This window comes from Lissotriton helveticus, chromosome 6, assembly GCF_964261635.1.
Source record: "Lissotriton helveticus chromosome 6, aLisHel1.1, whole genome shotgun sequence".
Lineage (NCBI taxonomy): Eukaryota > Metazoa > Chordata > Amphibia > Caudata > Salamandridae > Lissotriton > Lissotriton helveticus.
Window position 1 is genome coordinate 1,941,506,665 of NC_136067.1, and position 21,564 is coordinate 1,941,528,228.

The following is a 21,564-nucleotide window of genomic DNA, read 5'->3' on the forward strand; positions in this document are numbered from 1 at the left end:
TGAGTCAAGTGCATGCTACTGTAAAACAAAGCATCTCAGTAAATATGGTGCATGCCACTGTAAAACAAAGCATTCCAGTGAATCGGGTGCATGCTGTTGTAAAACAAAGCATGGGTGCATGTTTCTGTAACTCAGAGCATCTGAGTGAATTAAGTGCATCTTGCTGTAACATAGAGCATCTCAGTGAATCGATTTCATACCGCTGTAAAACAAAGCATCTCAGTGAATCAGGTGCATGCTGGTGTAAAACAGAGCATCTCAGTGAATCTGGTGCATGCTGCTGTAAAACAAACCGTCTCAGTGAATCGAGTGCATGCCGCTGTAAATCAGAGCATGGGTGCATGCTGCTGTAAAACAGAGCATCTGAGTGAATTAAGTGCATTCTGACGTAAAACAGAGCATCTCAGTGAATTCTCAGTGAATTAAGTGCATTCTGACGTAAAACAGAGCATCTCAGTGAATTAAGTGCATTCTGATGTAAAACAGAGCATCTCGGGGGCGTGGCTACGATGGCAGCCTGAACGGACGTGCTTTGTGAGGCTCCCCGGCCCAATGCCCCATAGCACGGTGTACACTGCAGAAATCCCCCCAGAACCCAGCTTAAACTTGCATCGCTGGGTGGCACCCCACCGCGACACCCCCCTGGCCGAAATCCGGACCGGCGGAGGACACCGTCGCCCCATTGCGCCCGCTGCTGCTGAGACCGAGGTGACCGGCGCAATGGCGGCGCGGAGCTGAAGCTGCCCGGCGGGACCGGAGGAGAGAGAGCGGTCTGCGGTCCTACGGCGCTACCCCACCAGAGCCGGTGAGAGACACTCTGATCCCGGCGGCGGCTGCGCGACCAGCGCCTGGCGCCCTCTGCACTCGGGGACCGCGCGAGGATCCGGCGGGTCCCCGCAACTCTAGCCCCCGGTCCGGGCCTACACCGTGACCGGACGGGACCCCTCCCTGGTGAGTCCGGTCCAACCAAAGCTGCCGCGCCTCACCTGCCGACCACACACAGCCGGCACCTAGCTCCGACCCCCCCCGCCTGGAGCTCCGAGTCGAGGGAGAGCCTCGCCCCGGGGCTGGAACACCACCCGCCGCTACTGCCCCCCCTGCGGGGACAGCGCCATACCAGAGGCCCCGGCGCAGGGCCTGTCTTTGCTGCGACCTCGCTCTGAAACACCTGGGCCCTCCTGCGCCGCGGCCCCGGCCTGCTACCTCTGGCCCCCTGTGGACTGGGAGCCACGTGGGACCACTACAGGGATTCAATCACACGGGACCCTGCTTTGCCACTACGGTCCCCCAACTCCAGCTTGAGGACACTCCTGCGTTGCTCTGCCAGACCACGCTGCACACGTTCAGGAAGCAAACACCTCTGAGGCTTCTAGAGAGACAGACGGCATCCCTGGCACCGGAGCACGGCGGACGGCCGGCCTGCTGCCCTACTCCCCGGCTTGGGGCCTGCTCACGCCTGAGGGACCGGCGCTCCTAGCGCTCACAGCAGCTCTTGCTCGTCGACCGCCCTCACCAGCAGGGTTCCCCTGACTCCGAGGGGTCATCGGTGCCCCACCTTCAGGGAACTGACCTCACCTGATTTGATCCCCACACTACCGGCGGGAGCCTGACCTTCCTGCCCGTGGTTGAATGCTCGTTTCTCCCGGCGCGCCCACCCTGGGTACCCTGTGGGTCTTTCCCACGGAACCGCATCCGGCCTCTATCTCCCGACTACAACGCTCTAGGCGACAGACTGCCGGAGCGCTACATCCCGCTCCAGAAGCCATCTGCGCGACCCCGCCGGAGTGACCGCCAGGCCTTGCGGACTCTGCATCTCACACCAAAGGAGCGCTACCTGAGTCCCTCTTGCCCCCCCAGTCCGGTTCTACGAGTTCCTAACTTTGACATCATGGCGCACTCCAGCCGCAAAGGGACTCGGAACATCGTGGACCTCTTGAGCAAAAATGCACCGAAAGTGGAGAAGTCACAAACAGCGGCCTCCCCGAAGCCCCAAGCAAGCCCCCGGGGACAGGAAGAGGACAATGCCCCCATCACTAAAGCCTTCCTGGCCTCCCTCTTCAATACCCTGAGGGAGGATTTTCAAACCCTGAAACAAGAACTGACGGGGGAGCAACGGGAACTGCGCCGAGACCTGGACGGCCTGGGCGAGCGAGTAGCCTCGGTGGAGGAGTCGGACCAGTCACGCAGCATGGAGGTGGAGAGGCTACAGCAAGAGATCCTTCGACTCCAGGACCAACAAGTAGACTTGCAATCGCACTCAGAGGACCTTGAGAACCGCTCCCGGCGGAACAACATACGGGTCCGTGGAGTCCCGTTGAAAGCAGTGAAGAATGACCTGGTTGCCTATTTGCAAGCTCTGTTCCGGGAGATTTTGGGCGAACCTCAGGATTTTGAGATACGAATCGACAGGGCGCACAGGGTTGGCCTGGCGCGCCGGGAGTCAGCCCCTCCACCGGATATTCTGGCTTTCCTACCGGATTTTCCCCTCAAGGAACGCATTCTACGGGAGGCCCGCAGGGCACAGCCTATCCGGTTCCGCGACGAACCCGTGGCTCTTTTCCAGGACCTTTCTCCCATCACTCTACAGAAGCGTAAGTCCTTCCGGATAGCAACAAACTTCTTGAGAGACAATGGGGTACCCTACTCCTGGGGCCATCCGTTCCGCCTGATCTTTAAGTGGAATGGCTCACTCCATCAGCTCAGATCGCTCCGCGACACTTGTGCCCTACTGAACATTGAAATGCCAGAGGGGTCCGAATCCAGAGACGCATCCCCACGTAGATCACAGGATGACTCGTCACAGCGGCCGAGGGACAGCTGGCAAACAGTGCGACGAAGACGCTCCCCGAGACGCGTCCCGAAACCGGACCCTGCCACGGTCGCTCAAGAACGACAGGCGGCTGTGCAAGAAGTGGCGGACAACACTGCAACAGATCTGTAAGACTAAGTATGCTTGGGGGTTTTCTTTTACGCTGTAATAACCTGGGGCGACAGGTCGGGGGGCCGCTAATTCGGCCGCTACCATGGTACCCCTTCTATTGACTTTCTACGGACCTGTGTCATACACAATTAGGCCCGAGACTCTGACTAGTTCCAGTTTTGGGGTTTGTTCTGGGGAGGAGGGAGGGGCGGAAGGGGGGGGGGGGGTGGGCTCTGTTGATCTTGCGGGGGCACATCTTGTTGGGGTTAGGGAGGTTCTCTCGGGACGGGGGGAGAGAGGGGCTGTGGGGGGGTACGATGTTGCGGGCAGGGCAGGGTGGGGGACGAGGGCGGGGACCAGTATGCCAAGGGACTCCTACAGGTTTCAGATGTTGACTACGGCATGTCGAGCACGACTGCGCTACACGATGCTAAGCTTAGGTCTCTTCGAACTCTCCCAATATGACTGATACACTCAAGGTACTATCTCTCAATGTAAAGGGACTCAACAATCCAATTAAACGTAGAGCTGTTATCTCATACCTCGAACACTCGGAGGCTGATGTCTGCTTATTGCAGGAAACCCACCTCCTGATTAAAGATCTGCACAGAATGCGCTCCCGGGCTTTTCCTCAACAGTACTTTTCCTCTCTCCCGTCTAAGAAAGCTGGGGTGGCCATCCTAGTATCCCGACGTTTCAGAGGCCGGGTGGGAGCCAAGGTAGGGGAGATTAAGGGACGCCTCCTGGCCTACTCCTTCCACATAGGGAATAGTGCGCTGACAATAGGCACCATCTATGCTCCCAACACGGGTCAGGAACTATTCCTGAAAACTGCACTCTCCGAGGCACTACAGTCACCTCCCTCTCAGCTACTCATTGGGGGGGACCTCAATCTGGTCATGGACACAAATAAAGACAGGTCTGGGCACCGCTATGGAGATACCGGCGCACTCTCGGAGGCGGGTAGGTCCTGGCTGCTGGAGAGGGGCGTTCTTGATCTCTGGAGGGCGGCACACCCCAACACAGAGCGCTTCACCTTCTACTCCCATGTACACCATACATACGCGCGTCTAGATCACTTCTTAGGCTCTTCGGAGCTGCACCCTCATATCACCGACGTTTCCATTGTCCCGGCAGCCCTTTCAGACCACGACGCGGTGGAGCTGACACTCCGTATACCCAAGGTGCCACGCACTCCTGGCTATTGGCGACTCAATGAACCCATATTGCAGAGGCCGGCCGTTGTTCGACAAATCCATAAATGCATCTCGGACTATCTCGCCACCAATGACACCCCAGCTATCTCAGTGTCGACTCTCTGGGGGGCCTTGAAGGCAGTAGTCAGGGGGGAGCTGATCGCCATCGCAGCTGCTGACGCCAAGATCCGCAAAGAAAAGAGAGCTGACCTCTCAGCACAAGTAGCCGAACTTGAAAGAATTCATAGCCGCACCTGCGCCCCGAGGATCTGGCGTCAGCTGAAGGCCGCAAGGGCTCAACTGGCCGGCATCGATACAGACAGAGCGGAATTTGCCGCTCTTCGCCTCCGCCATACGTACTACGTAGGAGGTAACCGCACCGGACGCCTTCTTGCCAGTGCCTTAAAAGCCAAAACTCACCGCTCAAAAATCACCACTCTCCTGGACGACTCCGGTACCACACTCACCGAAGACGCACAAGTGGCTAACGCCTTCCGCTCCTTTTACGCCTCCCTGTATAGCGAGGACAGTGTCTCGCCGACCGACATTGACGCATACTTGCAATCGGCGGACATTACACCGTTATGCCCAGCGACAACGGAAGCCTTAGATGCTCCCATTCGCCCTGATGAGGTCCTGGCCGCCATCTCGCGCCTCCGTCCGCTCAAATCACCAGGCCCTGATGGTTTTTCCTCAGGCTTTTACAAGCTCTTTGGCCACGTACTAGCTCCGGTACTCACGAGATTGTTTAATTCTTTCGAGGGCCCGAGCTCCATTCCGCCGGACATGCTGGCAGCTGACATAGTGGTGTTGCCCAAACCGGGCAAACCCACGACGCACTGCTCTGCGTTCCGTCCAATCTCCTTACTTAACTTAGATTTAAAGCTCTTCACAGGGGTGCTGGCGGCCCGCTTGGGCCCCTGTCTACCGGGTATCCTCGAGCCGGATCAGTCGGGCTTTGTCCCGAACCGCCAATGCAGTGATAACACTAAACGATTGATGCACCTCGTGGATAAATCTCACTTTCAGGTCTCGGACTCGGTGCTTCTAGCCGTCGATGCGGAAAAGGCATTCGACCGTGTCGACTGGACCTACTTACAAAAAGTCCTGCAGCGGTACCAACTGGGCGACCGGTTTCAGGCCTGGATCGCGAGCTGCTACCACCACCCTATGGCCCGGGTCCGGCTGGGCGGCCTAAAGTCGGACCCCTTCGAAATACAACGAGGCACGCGTCAGGGGTGCCCCCTTTCGCCCCTTTTATTCGCCCTGTACGTGGAACCCCTGGCGCAGAAAATTCGAGACAATCCTCGCATTGGTGGTATCTCATTCGGCCATGAACCCCACGTGGTGGGGCTATACGCCGATGACATCATCGCTGCTCTGGACCGACCGTCCAGCTCTATACCTGCTTTCCTGGAGGAATTGGAGAGCTTCGGAGCGGTGTCGGGCTTCAAGATCAACAGGGGGAAATCCTTGATCTTGCCCCTGGGCAAGAACGCCCTTCCTAACACCCCACCACCTGATTTTGGCTGCGACTTACAAACCTCCGCGCAGCTTCCATACCTAGGGATCACTCTTACTGCTTCCACGGACTCAACGGTGACCCTTAATTATAAATCACTTGTCTCCCAAATTCGAGCCGACCTCGCGCGATGGTCAAAACAACCCCTCTCCATGCTGGGCCGCATAGCGGCAATAAAAATGTCAGCCTTGCCCAAGATCTTGTACATTTTCCAGACCCTCCCAGTAATGCCGCCGCCAGGTGCGATTGCTGAATTGCAAAATGCCTTCCACCAGTTCATCTGGGAAAAGAAACGCGCACGTCTGCATAAACAGGTGGCGCACAGACGTATTGATGAGGGAGGCCTCGGGATCCCTGATCTCAGGCAATATTTTCAGGCCTCGCAGCTCCGCTACTTGGTGGAATGGTACAGGCCTGAGTCAGAAAAGAGGTGGCTCTTTCAAGACAGAGCGATGGCTCAGACATCGCTGTGGAAGATCCCATTTCTTGCCCGCCGGCATAGACCGCGATACCTTCTTAAATCTCCGGTTACTCGCACCATCATGAAGACCTGGGACACGGTAGCGGTCAAACGGGGCCTGACAACTTTCCCATCCCCGCTCACTCCGCTCTTTGATAACCCGGAATTTCTGCCGGGCGCCGATCCCCGTGCCTTTCTACAATGGCGGAACACGGACTGCCGCTCGGCCGGCCATCTCTTTGACTTAGAGGGCTTCCTCCCCCTTGCCGAGATCACACACGGCTACGGAGTGAATAAACCTCACATGTTCCAATACTTCCAGCTTCGTCACTGGCTTCTACACCCGGATCGCGCTCCCCTAGTCGCTCGACCGATGACGCAGTTTGAGAAATGGCTGATTACGAAGGACTCGGATAGGCACCTTATATCGGACCTTTACAAAATGTTATCCCCCGCGGCCGGCCCGGTTAAAACAGCGGGGCAGAGGCGCTGGGAATCGGAGCTCGGAAGGACACTTTCGCCCAAGGAATGGGGGTTCGTATACCATAGAGCGGCACACACCACTCGTAATACTAGCGCCAGGGAGTCGGCGGTGAAACTGGCCATCTACTGGCACCTTACCCCGACAAGACTCAATCAGGGCAATCCTCTTCGAAGCGCTCTGTGTTGGAGGGGCTGCGGTGAAAGGGGCACTCTGACCCATCTCCTGTGGGAATGCAACGCTCTGCAAGGGTACTGGAAAGCGGTATTAGACGATATTGACTCCACCTTTGAAACTGAAATCCCGCGCTTTCCTGCATACACTATCCTAGGGCTACCCAACGCACTCACATTTCCCTTAAAGTCACTACGTGGCAAACAGATGGGCATTGCCATGCAGGCAGCGTCACAACACGTTCTGTCACTATGGGGCTCCACCACATTACCCACCCACACTGGCTGGTTACACAAATTGTGGTTCACACTGGGCATGGAGCGCATCCAAGCCACACTCACACATTCGACTGACTCCTTCCAGAAGACCTGGCAACCGCTCCTGTCCCTCTTATCCAGGGAATTTCACGAAATCACATGCCCAAAATATCTTCGCATTCTACGGCTCACGACACCACCGCAGAACCCGCCACAAACTTAGACACCTTGCTACACACTAGCCCGAGAGTGAACTCAGGGAGACTCCGAACTATTGGCATACTGGCCGGGGTGGGGGGAGGGGGGGAGGGGCGGTTGGGTGAAGGGTGGGGGGTTGAGTTTTTCCTTCTGTTTTGTTTGGTTGTAATTCCCACATGGCATCTTCACCTAAATGTCGGCAATGCAATATTGTGTAGGCGTGATTTATATGCTTCTTGGTTGCCTCTCAGAGAAGACGTGCCTGTCTGTCTCGCTCGCTACATAAACCTACTGCATGCTATTCGCCTTACTATGCCTGTTTTTCTTGCTCTTAAACTCAATAAAACAAATTTGAAATTAAAACAGAGCATCTCAGTGAATCAAGTGCATGCGGCTGTATAACAGAGCATCTCATTGAATCAAGTACATGCTGCTGTAGGCTGTTATTGTCCTATAGTTTCAGGATGTAACTTCTGTCTGGACCTACTCATTCTGCCAGTCTTTCAAGGGGGAGAAAAGGAGTAACATTGAGGTGGGCAGTAATTGCGTCTGTTGTGCAAACAACGGTCTGGAAGATGTATTCATGAGAACTACCAAGTGACTTGGGCCCTGATTCGAAGTGCATCAGTAAAGTATAAGCCTTGAGTAAGTAGGTTTTGCCCAGGGATCACTTATAAGTGGTGCAATGTTTGTCACATGCGATAATTAACAGGTGCGATAAAGAGCACTTCTTCGGATTTTACTGACAATAAAATTCAATCGGTCAATGTTGCTGCTATCTAATGGGGGAAAAGGATTGTTAAATACCAAGACATGCAGATTTTGGAAAAGAAAAGAACTAAGGCCCAGATGTAGGTGGCCTATTACCGGTCGGTAACGGCCGATCTCGGGCGTTACCGACCCGTATTTGTGATTTGGCATGTAGGGGGCATTTTATTTACAGAATCGGTATATTTACCGATTCTGTAAATCAAGATGTAGGTGGCACTGTAATCAGTGCCACAGGCCCTTACCGAATTGTTATTTACCATCGAATACTATTCCATGGTAAATAACGAATTCTAGTGTACATGCACATCTGTGCATGTACACCTGTGCCATGTGGCACACAGACATGACCTATGGGCATGTCTGTGTGCCACATGGCACACAAGCCTGAAACAGGGGTGCAACATGGTGTCAAAGTGACACCCTGTCCCCCTTGTAAATTCGGTAATTTTACCGATTCTGTAATTACAGAATCGGTATTTGCTATTGAATCCTATGGGCTTCAAGGCCCATAGGAATCAATGGCAAATACCGAATCTGTAATTACAGAATCGGTAATTACCGATTTTTACCGAATTTTTTACCTACATAGCAATTACCGAATAGTGAATACCGAATCGGTAAAATTCGGTATTTACCATTCGGTAAATTGCTATTACCTACATCTGGGCCTGAATCTTTATATTATGCCCTTTCCTGGAGGGTCAAACTCATAGTAGGTGCGATTTATTGCACCCTTTATATTATGGACCATGGGGTGTGCTTTTTTCTGCCCTGTGATAAATACCATTTATCTCTCCTGGGAGCTCATAATCGAGGCTTTACTGTCTCACTATGGTTTTCAATTTTTTTTGCTGAGATGAAAACCTTTATGAAGAGGAACCGAATCAAACAGGAGAGGAATGCGCTGTCTCACCCGGAGCCAGTGACAAGATGAAGTATATAAAACAGGTTGCAAATAGAATTACGCAAAGATCCAAACGTTTTTCCTATCCAGTGTCATGATGTAAGTTTTTTAATGTGCAATAATTGATAACTTCACAAAGTTTACACAAGCAGGAGCAGTCGCAGGAGAAAACACTTGCAACAAGTAGGTTGGCAGGAGAAAAACTGTACAAATTCACTTATTGCAGGAGAATTGCTTCACATTAAGTTTTTGAAAGGAAATTCTCTAGCCAACCATTGGGAAGACATACATTTTTTTTTACAGAAATTTTTGTAGCGCAAACTTGAGCCAGTGTCGGGTATCAGAGTGCTTTACACAGCACCAGTTGCGTTACATTAGGACACATTAATTTTTGTTAGGCACAGGGAGATTAAGTGATTTGCCCAGAATCACAGGATGTTGAGCATCATTGCCGAGACTCAAACCCGATTCCCCATATTCGAGGTCGACCGCCTGGTATCTGCTATAGATGTCACAAGAGTACAAAACATAAACCTTCTGCTGCTTCGACATGCAAGCGCCTCAATCCTGCTACGATAAACACAAAGGGGCCGATTATGATCGCGGACAGGCTTGAGTCCATCCGCGACCCCTGAGGAGGAGGGAACGACCGCAAGGGCTGCGGCGTTCCCTCCGAGCATTTTAGGATGTGACCGCCAGGGTGGCGGTCACATCCTCTATCTTTAACATTGCGGCGGGTGCAGCTTCAAGCTGCACCCGCCGCAAGGTTTAAAATGCATGCATCGCATTTGCATGCACAAAGCGGCAGGCACCGCGCAGTGCCTGCTGCTTTGAGCACGCAAATGCAGGGGGGTACCATAGGTACCCCCCATGGGCACCCCCACGCTCCCTTCACCCAGGTGGCCCGCAACGGGCCCCCGAAGTGAAAGTCCGTATGCTTTTCCACGGCGGAAAAGCCGCAGAGGAAAAGCATGTCTGTCACACCATCCTAATATGGCTGTCGGTGTCTGGTAGACACCGCCAGCCATGTTAGAGCTTTTCCGCCACGGTCGGAAGGCGACCGCGGCGGAAAAGCTGCGGACGGAATTCCAGACCCACCAGCCATCCTAATATGGCGGTGGGTCTTTCGAGGCTCTGCAGCGGTTTTCCCGCATCCTCCGGGCCGGCGGTGGCTTCCGCCGGCCCGGAGGATGCGGGAAAACCGCAATCATAATCGACCCCTAAATTCTTTACAGCTAGCCGTAGTTTCCTGCTGGACACGTTCTAGTTTCTCAGCTGGCCCTAGTTTACCAGCCACCCTCATGAGGGCTAACCCTACAACCACCCTAAACCCATCCAACACAGACGTTACCGGTTAGGTGACCCTGCCAATAAAGGAGCCCAAGTGCACATGCTCGTTGCCAGTTACCAGTATAACCATTAGGATGGCAGGCGGACTTTCGTCCGTCCGCCACCCCAGAGGAGGAGGGACCGTCCGCAGGGGCAGTGGCGGTCTCTCCGTGCCAATTAGGATGTGACCGCCACCCTGGCGGTCACATCCTATATATTTAACATTGCGGCGGGTGCTGCTTGAAGCAGCGCACGCCGCAATGTTAAAAAACACATGTTTTCCTTTGCGTGCACGAAGCTGCAGGCACCGCGTGGTGCCTGCCGCTTTGTGCACGCAAAGGCAGGGGGGTACCATAGGTTACTCCCATGTGCAGCCCCCACCCCCCCTTCACCCCTGGGGGCCCGCAACGGGCCCCCAAAGACAAGTCTGTATGCCTTTACAGGGCGGAAATGCCGCCGTGTAAAGGCATAGCACCGCTGACATCCTAATATGGCTGGCGGTGTCAGATAGACACCGCCAGCCATGTTAGTGCTTTTCCGCTGTGGATGGGAGGCGACCGCGGCGGAAAAGCGGCGGACGGAAAAAAAATCCCCCAGCCATCCTAATCTGGTGGGGGTCTTTTTTCTGTCCGCAGCGGTTAATCCGCATCCTCCTGGCCGGCGGTGGCTTCCGCTGGCCTGGAGGATGCGGAATAACCGCAATCCTAATGTGCCCCATGGTTCTGTGTCACTCATTTGAGTAGCATGTAGGCCCAAGGCCCACAACACCACACTAGCAGTAATTAAATATGTGGCAAACACTTTTTAAAAAAAAATCAATTAGTTAATATCTAAAGTGATGATCAGTGGCCCAAGCCCATTGAGGCCCCCTATGCAAGCCGTGACACTGAGCAATCAAATCCTAGAACTAGCAACTACTTTTAGATATTTAGCAATTACTGTAATGACCAACTATTCAGGAAACACCACTTAAATACCACCCCTGTGAAGGCACAAGAAGTGACATAAGGCTTTATAAAATTTGCAAAAAGATATGGCAACATAGAACCAAAAAGCCTGGAAACAGTGAGACAAGCCCAAAGTTGAAGGCGTTTTGAGGTATGGCACTCTACTGAATTTTGTGCTACTACATGGCCTGAGAGAAGTGTATGGAAAAACACTGTTTGCAACAGTTTTTACACTAAGAATAGGTATAGGGTATGCACTGATTGAAGAAAAACCAGATAATGCAATCCTCTTTTTTGTCTTCAAAGGCTGTTCAGGTGACCAAACCATCTGATAGAGCAAAGGAAAAAGCTATAAACTCAAATAATCCAATCATATTTAATATCCTCATAAAACAACAACATAAGCACACATAATAGTGGGTAAACAGTATGTAAGTAAGTACAAGAACTAGAGTATAGTAGCCATCAACGAAAGAAATATCTTCGGATGTGTTGAATATTGTTCTGTCTTTTAATTTTTCTTTAGTTAAGAGCCAACGAACAGAAGAAAACCAGCCTACACCTGTTTGTCGTATTTGCAAAATAATTCTGAGACTTCCTCAGGGCTGTGTATAGAAGATGAGTGTCTTGGTCGTCGCTCAGCCGCTGATAATTCCAAACCGACTGGGCTAAAACATTCAAGTAGACTTGGGTCGCTCTATAGGTATCAGATGTCCTGTGAAAAGGAACATCCGGCACGTTCTGACACAGACTTGGATGGGTTGCCTATAGTTTATAAGTCACGAATGTACAAGAATCAATGTAGACGAGCAGGTTGTTTGTAGCCTGCGTAGCGGGGCGCTGTGAGGGAGATTCAGTTGAGGAATGGATAATTCCAAAGACATGGGTGATCTTCAGGAAACAGTGAGACAAGCCCAAAGTGGAAGGCATTTTGAGGTACGGCACTCTACTAAATTTTGTGCTACTACATGGCCTGAAAGAAACGTATGGAAAAAACACTGTTTGCTTACCACAATCAGCAACAGCTTTTACACTAGGAATAGGTATAGGTTATGCACTGATTGAAGAAACACCAGCAAATGCAATCCTCTTTTTTGTCTTTAAAGGCTGTTTAGGTGGCCAAACCACCTGATAGAGCAAAGGAAAAAGCTATAAACTCAAATAATCCAATCATATTTAATATCCTCAATGTCCTATAGGATATCAGGATTAAGTATTATGCATGAAAATGCTTCTCAAAAGCTGCTAGCAGCCTCAGCAAACATCAAGTCAAAGACCTACTGAAGCAGCACCTACACAAGAGAGCAACATTTCCAATAAACACAAGGATCAAATAAATGAAAAGCTCATTCTGGGATGAGCTATTTCGATTTGAGACGCCTCGGGCCAGTTTTTTGTCCCTGACCATCACCCTGTCACCCTGTACAGAGCAATACCCTTACACTCAATGAGACCATGAGACGTTAAGCAAACTCAGATGCAAGCGCCTGCTGCAGCCATCACTTGGAGTCTGCAATCAAATTTGAACTTTATGAAGAACAATTTACTCAGTAATAGTGTGCTGCTAAACAACTATGGAAAAATAAACCCAAACCTGCAATTATCTTCCTCCTTACATCAAAGTCAGAGAAAGTCTCCACAAACTAATTGTTGCCAGGATGAAGCATCGTAAGGAAAAAAGGCTAAAATCAGTAATATTTGAGAAAGACTATGAACTCCCACCGCTCATCAAATAATCTATTACCATATTTTTCGTCTATGTGTGACTTATAATTACATTGGGCATCACGTTCCACAAGATGGCACATGGAGCAGTGTCAAATAATGATTTTAAAGTCAATAAATGCCACATATAGTGCCTCTTTCTTTAAAGACACAAATTCTCTGAAAATAGGATAAATAGAAAGGAATGATCAACGCTGATAACTTTTCAAAACTTTTGTTAGGAACTGAGAGTTATAAATATATATCTTACCTAATTGACCTTAAACCCTTAACTCAACTCACCCTAAACCCTAAAAATACTATTGCCACCCAAATACCCTTAATCACACTAAACCCTAAAAATAACCTACTTGACTTTTTCAGCGGGTTTACCCCCACACCTTTTCCTTTTTGGCCTCCGGTTTTTTACCTTGTTTTGTTGGTTTAAGGACTCTGGGCACTTTACACGACTATTCAGTGCTAAAGTGCATATGCTCTCCATGTAAATTGTGTTTATAGATTGGTGGTTCCATGATTGGCTTATTTGATTAACTCTCTATTACAGTGCACTGTGTGTGATCAAGCCTTGTAAATTAAATGCTGCTAGTGGGTCTGCAGCACTGATTGTGCCACCCACACAGACAGTCTTTTAAAGGTGTCTTAGACCTGCCACTGCAGTGTATGTGTGCATTTTTTACTGCCATGTCGTCCTAGCAAGTGCACCCACTTGCCAGGCCCAAATCCTCCCTTTCTTACATGTAAGGCACCCCTTAGGTAGGCCCAAGGCACCCCCGTGGGTAGGGTGCAGTGTATGTGAAAGGTTGGACATGTACTGGTGTGTTTTACATGTCCTGATAGTAAAAGACTGAATTTTGTTTTTCACTATTGCAAGGCTATCTAGCCCATAGGCTGACATGGGAGTTGCTTTGTAACATCTTACAATCATAGCTTTCCCTTGGGACAAGATAGAGAGAATGGAGTTTAGGCTTCCTGAACTCTGGATTCAAAAATACATCTTTTAGTAAAGATGATTTTGATACTGAGTGTTTGAAAATACCACGTTTAGAAAGTGAGTATTTTCTTGTTTAACCACCTATGAGCCTATTCCAGTTATGTATTCGCTGTCTGGATTTTAGACTGATGGGCTGGTTTGTGCATTCACACTGGACAGACAGCCGGGGGGTTGAGGTGTATCCTGACTTTATTGGATGACTCATAGCCAGGCTAAATAGACCTGGCTGCATTTAGAGGAGTGGGAGGAGTTGTTGCTTACACCTGAATGGACTGTGTCTGTCTTCCACAATGCTGTCTCGACACCCTGGAGTGAGCCTGACCTGAGCCAGGCAGAACTGGATTATGTATTCCAGTGGAACTTTGTTTGTGCCATCTTCAAAGGGAAACGTGGTATAAATATTGGGGCCCTGAACCCAGAACTTTGGAATACTGCTCGACTAAGGTACCTGCCAGGAAGAAGAGCGGGAAGAGCTGTGAGGAGAGACTACCACTTTGCTGTGTGCTTTGCTGGGTTGGACTGCAGCTGATAATTCTATCTGAGGCAGAGAAAGGACTGGACTGTTCTTTCCACAGTCTAAGCATCTTCAAGGGTTTGATATAGAGCTTGCCTCCTGTTGGAAGTCTCAGGGAAATCAAAGACTTCAACTTCTTCTGGTTACCAGATTCTGGAACTGGACGTTTCAGCTGCCACAGAGGAAAAAGTTAGCCCAACGCCGTCAATAATGCTGCTTCCTACTCCATGGCCTGAAAACACAGTGGAGGGCACCGCCGCACTTCACACTGCAACCCTGGTCTCACTGATGACGCTGTGGGACACTGCCACCGAGCCGCTACTTGCACCGTGACTTTTGGGCACTGCACTCCTCACTGCCTCACTTCACACTGCTGCCTTGGTATCCCTGACAATGCTACACCATCACAGACAACGCTGCCTGCACCTTGACCTGTGGACATCACTTGTGGAGAACACTGAGTAATGTCCAGCTTCCCACCGCAGACCTGGTCTCTCACTGGCAACACCGCTGCAAACTGACATTGACACTGCAGCCTGCACCGTGGTTTGGGGGAACCGCTCGTAAGTTATATGACGCACCGCCTCGTCCCACACCGCAGCCTTGTCCCACCAACACCAGTGCCATTGACTCCATTTCCTCAACCAACACTGCTGCCTGCACCGCAACCTGTGGGCCCCGCACACCACATTGCCCCATCTCACACCACAGCCTTGGGACTTCAGGCGACAGAGCTTCAGCAACGCCTCTGCTTACACCATTACTAGTTATCACTGCAACGAGCACCGACCCACTTTGCACCGCAGCCCTAGTCTCACCGTGCCGCTGCCTGCACCGTGACCAGAGGACACAGCACGTCACACTGCAGCCGAAACACCTGCTGATGCTGGCGTTCCTGACTTCAAACTCACAGAGTTTGACCTGCTACGTGTGTGACTTTAAGGGCCCGACGACTCCTGCGCTGACGCCTGCTAGTGCTGCTCCTCTGGAGCTCACCACAAGGTCTGCCAACCTGCAACTCCAAAGGCACTGTTTTACAGGTCTCCCCTAAACCGTAGCTGGCCTGGGATGCAGCGCTCAGCCAGAACTTCCCCGTGCTGCCATTGAGAGATGCCATTTTTTTGGTAGTGCGCTCTCTAGTCTTTCGACGGCCGGGGCTATTTCAATGCACGCTGCGTGGACGCCAACACCTTGAGGGGTGATCGTGAGATCTCTTTTGCTCGTTTGCACATATTTGCTACTACCGTTTAAAAAAAAAACATTCTTATTGCATTTTATTGAATTTGAATTCAAAAGGGGGTAACTGTTTTAATTGTATTGGAATTTGGAAGGGTAGGGGCTTTGGGCATTTCGATACACCACTGACCGGGTTCGGGAGTCTGAGCAGGCTGTTACTTCCTAAGTTCTTCTCCTCGACAAATAGAAGTGCCATCTTTGGGCAGTGCACACTCTAGTTGTCAGTACTGATTTCCCAGCTTTTAAACTTTTTGCCATTATTTTGTGTGTACCAATCTAACCGAATGTGACCTCTGTTTTTAACTCACTTCCTGCTTCCCTGTGCTTCCATTGAGAGACGCCATATTTTGGTAGTTTGCTCCCTAGTCTTTCGGCAGCGGGGCTATTTCAATGCGTGCTGCGTGTACGCGCCGCTGGCGTGCCAAAGGAGCGCCTAAGGCAAGCCAGTCTGATCCCGTCAGTGTCCTAGAAGCGGCCAACGCCAGCCCCAGGAGAGGAGGTCAGAATATGCCACTCTGGGGATGCTTTACGGGGTTGGAACTTCAACATCTGTCCCCTTCGAGGTAATTGGGAATTTCTATTGGCAGCAACAATGTGTGTTCGATTTGTGGTTTTAGGTTGGGCTTGGGACTTGCTATTTTTGAACAAGTTAGCACACGTTCTCTCTGTCCTATGAGGCCTCCCCCCATTGCTGCAGCCCTGATTAATGTTCGGTCCCTCAGGAAATATTACACATACTTTTTTGATCTCCTTGACGACGGTTCTTTAGACCTGTTATTCATTACGGAGTCCTGGCTTGACTCTACGTCAGACCCCCTTGTTACACTTGCTACACCTGAGGGAGTTAAGATTGTTAGGACCAACCGCCCAGAAGGAAGGGGGGGGGGTCGTCTCCATTTTTTATAAGAACAAATGGTATTTACGCAGGGGGGATGTGACTTTTTGGGGAGGCTGCGAGGACCTCGATTTCAGTATTAGTTTTTCAGACCATTTTGGGAGGGTCTTTGCTGTATAGGCCCCCTGGTCCGGTGAGACCTTTCATACAGGCTTGTGGGGATGCTATAGCTCCCAGGGCGCTGAGATTCTCCCATTACGGTGTTTTAGGGGATCTCAATATTCATCTTGACCAGGCTGAGGCTAAGGACAAGAGTGATTTTCTGGATATTCTTCATCTGGCCCATCTGGACCAGCGGGTCAGTCTCCCCACCCATCAGGCTGGCCATATACTCGACCCTATTTGTTCTAACTTCCCCATTTCAATCAGAGACCCATGTCCAGTTTCCTGGTCTGACAACTTCATGGCATACTTTTCATGGGACATGATGAATGCTGAGCCCTTGGCACGTTCATTTTGCAAACCTGCTTTTGGTAGAATCGCCCCTGGTGCGTTCAATCAAGTCCTGGCAACCTCTAGACCTATCATCTCAGGTGACCTTGAGGAGCAACTTGATGGCCTTACCAGCTGGGTTTCTAATGCAGTTGACATACTCACCCCACAGTGCTCTCCTAGGTTGTCTAGGGAATCTCCATCTAAACCCTGGTTCAGCCCTGAACTTAAAGCACTCAAACACAAATGTAAGACACTTGAGCAAGTGTGTCTTCTCAGTGATTACTGCCCCGCAGCCAAGCTGAAGCTCAGAATCAAACAGAAGGTGCATTATGGGGGCGATAACCTCAGCCAAAAGGCAATTCTATTCAAACCCTATTGACTATATTAAAGACAACACTAAAGAAATCTTTGCGATTGTTCTGAGCTTTACATTTCCCTAGGCTCAAGCTAGTGTGTCATCCAATCCTGTTGGACCTGTCGGCAGTGTTCGACATGGTCTCTCACCAACTTCTACTGGAAATACTACATGAAAAAGGTATACATGCTAAAGCCCTGAAATGGCTGAGCTCATTCCTATGTAACAGAACTCAAACTGTACAGCTGGGTACCTTTTCATCCACCCCAAAAAATCTTAAGTGTGGAGTTCCGCAGGGAGCATTCCTAAGACCCACAATTTTTAACGCCTATGTTTCATCCTTGGCAAAGATTGGTACGAAATGGGGCTTTGGAATGTGCTCCTATGCGGACGATACCCATCTGACAATAGCCATTGGAAATCAGCATGATGACACCAGAACCAAACTCAATAATTATCTTACAGAGATGGCAAACTGAATGTCAGAGCATTGCCTTAAGCTTAATGCCGAGAAATCAGAAATCCTGCTTCTCGGCGATGCCAATCAAATTTGGAATTCCACCTGGTGGCCCCACTCTTTGGGCACGGAGCCAGTACCAAAACAGTGCATCAAAAATCTGGGCAGCACCATTGGCAACACTTTGTCAATGAAAGACCACGTGCAAATCCTGTGTGGTAGAAGTTTCGCCACCTTGAAGCTCCTAAAAAGACTATTCCCATGGATCCCTATTGACAACAGGAGAACCATCACACAAGTGCTGCTGGTCAGTAGGTTGGATTACAGAAATGCACTGTTTGTCGGCATGCCAGACTATCTTTTCAAACTCCTACAGGTATTACAGAATACAGCAGCTAGACTGGTGTGCAAAGAGAGCAGATACAGTTCAGCGACAAAATGTCTAAAAAAGCTCCAGTGGCTACCTATGCGTCAAAGAGCACATTTTAAACTCCTAGGACACGCCCATCGGGCACTCCACCACACAGGCCCCAAGATTCTCCAGAATAGAATTAAATTCTATACCCCATACGGTCACGCTCCTTAGCACTAGCTGAGACTAAAAGAATCAGTAGGAGCAGGACAGGTGGACGTTCTTTTTCACACCTATTAGCATTGCATTGGAATGAGCTTCCACTTGAGTTACGACTAACCAACAAATTTGTGACGTTCAGGAAGAAACTCAAAACATATCTATTTCCCTAACCCCTCCGTCAGCCGCTGCCCCATTAATCACAACTTGCTCCACCACTTCTCTGCCACTCCCAGTGCCGTGATATCCCCATGGGATGATTGTCGCGCTTTACAAATAAAATCCACCTCAGTCACCTGGTGCGATACACTTTCGAATTTCTTCTTGGATAAGATTCGCACTATTCAGGCGGCTCTTTCATTTGGTGGCAATGGGACCGAGGCAACTGGTTTGTCTTCACCTGTCAGCGCTGAACATAGCTTGGATGCTTTTAAGCCGCTGGACTTGTCTGACTCTCTTAAAATTCTTAAGAGTTTAAAATCTGATTCACCTTCTGATCCTCGCCCTGATAGACTGCTAGCAGCAGTGGAGACGATTAATGTAGAGGTGAACAGTATCATCAACTTGCCTCTCCAGACAGCCAGTGTCCCAGTAGCTTGGAAGCAGGTCAGGATTTTGTCACTTCTAGAAAAAACATCACTAGACCCTCTCAATCCGGGGAACTACCGGCCCATTTCTCTTCTGCCTGGCTTGGCCAAGGTGTGCAAGAAGGTCATCAACAAACAACTCACAGCAGTCGTTGAGAGGGAGGGAATTCTGCATTCAGCACAGTCTGGGTTCCGGGCGGCCTTTAGCACCAAATCGGTCCTGGTGGAGTTCGTCGAGGCCATTCAGGAGGGTCTGGATGTTGGGGGGAGGGCAGCATTGATTCTGCTTGACCTCTCCACAGCATTTGACATGGTCCCGCATTCTCTTATCCTCTCATGACTTACCAGGATCGGTGTGTCAGGTACTGCCTGGAACTGGTTTAGATTCTTCCTAGAAGGGCAAGCCCAGCAGATTTGGATTCCTCCATCCTACTCATCTCTACAGTCTGTGACCACAGGAGTCCCCCAGTGGTTTTCCCTTAGTCCCCTTCTTTTGAACATTTATATGACACCTTTAGTCTATCTGGCCGGAGCCTTGGGGCCAAGGTGATGCCTTATGCTGATGACACCCAGTTGCTATTTACGTGGGACGAAAGTGATGAGTCCGTTTTTTCGGTTAATCATTGTCTCTCATCCATTTTTAAATGCTTAGCGGCTGCACAATTAAAATGTAATGAGGAGAAGTCAGAGATTCTCCTTTATGAACATAGCTTGGATGCTTTTAAGCCGCTGGACTTGTCTGACTCTCTTAAAATTCTTAAGAATTTAAAATCTGATTCACCTTCTGATCCTCGCCCTGATAGACTGCTAGCAGCAGCAGTGGAGACGATTAATGTAGAGGTGAACAGTATCATCAACTTGTCTCTCCAGACAGCCAGTGTCCCAGTAGCTTGGAAGCAGGCCAGGATTTTGTCACTTCTAGAAAAAACATCACTAGACCCTCTCAATCCGGGGAACTACCGGCCCATTTCTCTTCTGCCTGGCTTGGCCAAGGTGTGCAAGAAGGTCATCAACAAACAACTCACAGCAGTCGTTGAGATGGAGGGTATTCTGCATTCAGCACAGTGTGGGTTCCCGGGCGGCCTTAGCACCAAATCGGTCCTGGTGGAGTTCGTCGAGGCCATTCAGGAGGGTCTGGATGCTGGGGGGAGGGCAGTATTGATTCTGCTTGACCTCTCCACAGCGTTTGACATGGTCCCGCATTCTCTTCTCCTCTCATGACTTACCAGGATCGGTGTGTCAGGTACTGCCTGGAATTGGTTTAGATTCTTCCTAGAAGGTCAAGCCCAGCAGATTTAGATTCCCCCGTCCTCCTCATCTCTACAGTCTGTGACCACAGGAGTCCCCCAGTGGTTTTCCCTTAGTCCCCTTCTTTTGAACATTTATATGACACCTTTAGTCTATCTGGCCGGAGCCTGGGGGCCAAGGTGATGCCTTATGCTGATGACACCCAGCTGCTATTTACATGGGACGAAAGTGATGAGTCCGTTTTTTCGGTTCATCATTGTCTCTCATCCATTTTGAAATGCTTAGCGGCTGCACAATTAAAATGTAATGAGGAGAAGTCAGAGATTGTCCTTTATGGAAAATGTCCTCCCTCTTTTTGGCCTCCTGAGTTTCCCTTGTTCACCTCTGTTGGGGATCCGGCCAAGAACTTGGGGGTGTGGTTTGATGAGAGCCTCAACCTTTTTTTTAGGCTTTGCGCCAGGACGCTTGTGAGTATCTGTGTGCGCTACAAATTAAAAAACCATAACATAACATAACTGTTGGATTATTCGTATTTTGATTGCTGTATGTTGGATTTTTATCATTCTGGTCTTGTTTTTACCGAGATAAATATTGGACAATGTATTACTGCTAGTTATGTGCAAATGCTTTACACACTTCCTCTGGGATAAGCCTGACTGCTCGTGCCTGCTCGTGCCAAGCTATGAGAGAGGTGAGCAGTTGTTATTTTAGATGTGTAATTCCAATATCCTGACTAGAGTGTTGGACTCTACCTGGTTTATGGGCAAACCCTAGCCAACCAGAAAACCCATTTCTAACACCACCCATAAACCTTTCAACATAAAAAATGCATATTCATGGTAAAGACATGCGTGGTAAAGGCATATGCATTGCAATGGATGCATGGCAAAGGCAATGCTTGGTAATGCGTCGCACACCAGCCCTGATCTCACTGGCGAGACGCCCCAAGCTGACATCGACCCCGCTGCTTGCACCGTGGTTTGGGAACAAGAAATTTGGATACTGTCACCACAAATACATTTGAGGAATCACTTTTACAAATACTAAGAGTATTTATTAGATTTGTTGGTACCGAAAGCTAACAAAGGGGTGAAATCCATCTAACTCTGTGTTTAGCATACGTAGGGGGAAAAAACAACCGATGTTCCTCGGTTTGTTGAAAAAGCATACATGATTGAAACCAAGTAAGCCTGAACTTTGCAAGGTTCCACAATGAAGAGTACACAGCAATTGGGAGGATCCCATACCTAAACTGCAGAAACTATGAACAAGCACGTAAGGGACACATATATAATTTTAAATAACCTCTGCCTTAGATTTGTGCAGTTAAAACCATCTTGAGATGCTACCTATCCAGCCAGACCATTTATTTCCCGCAGAAACTCTCTCCT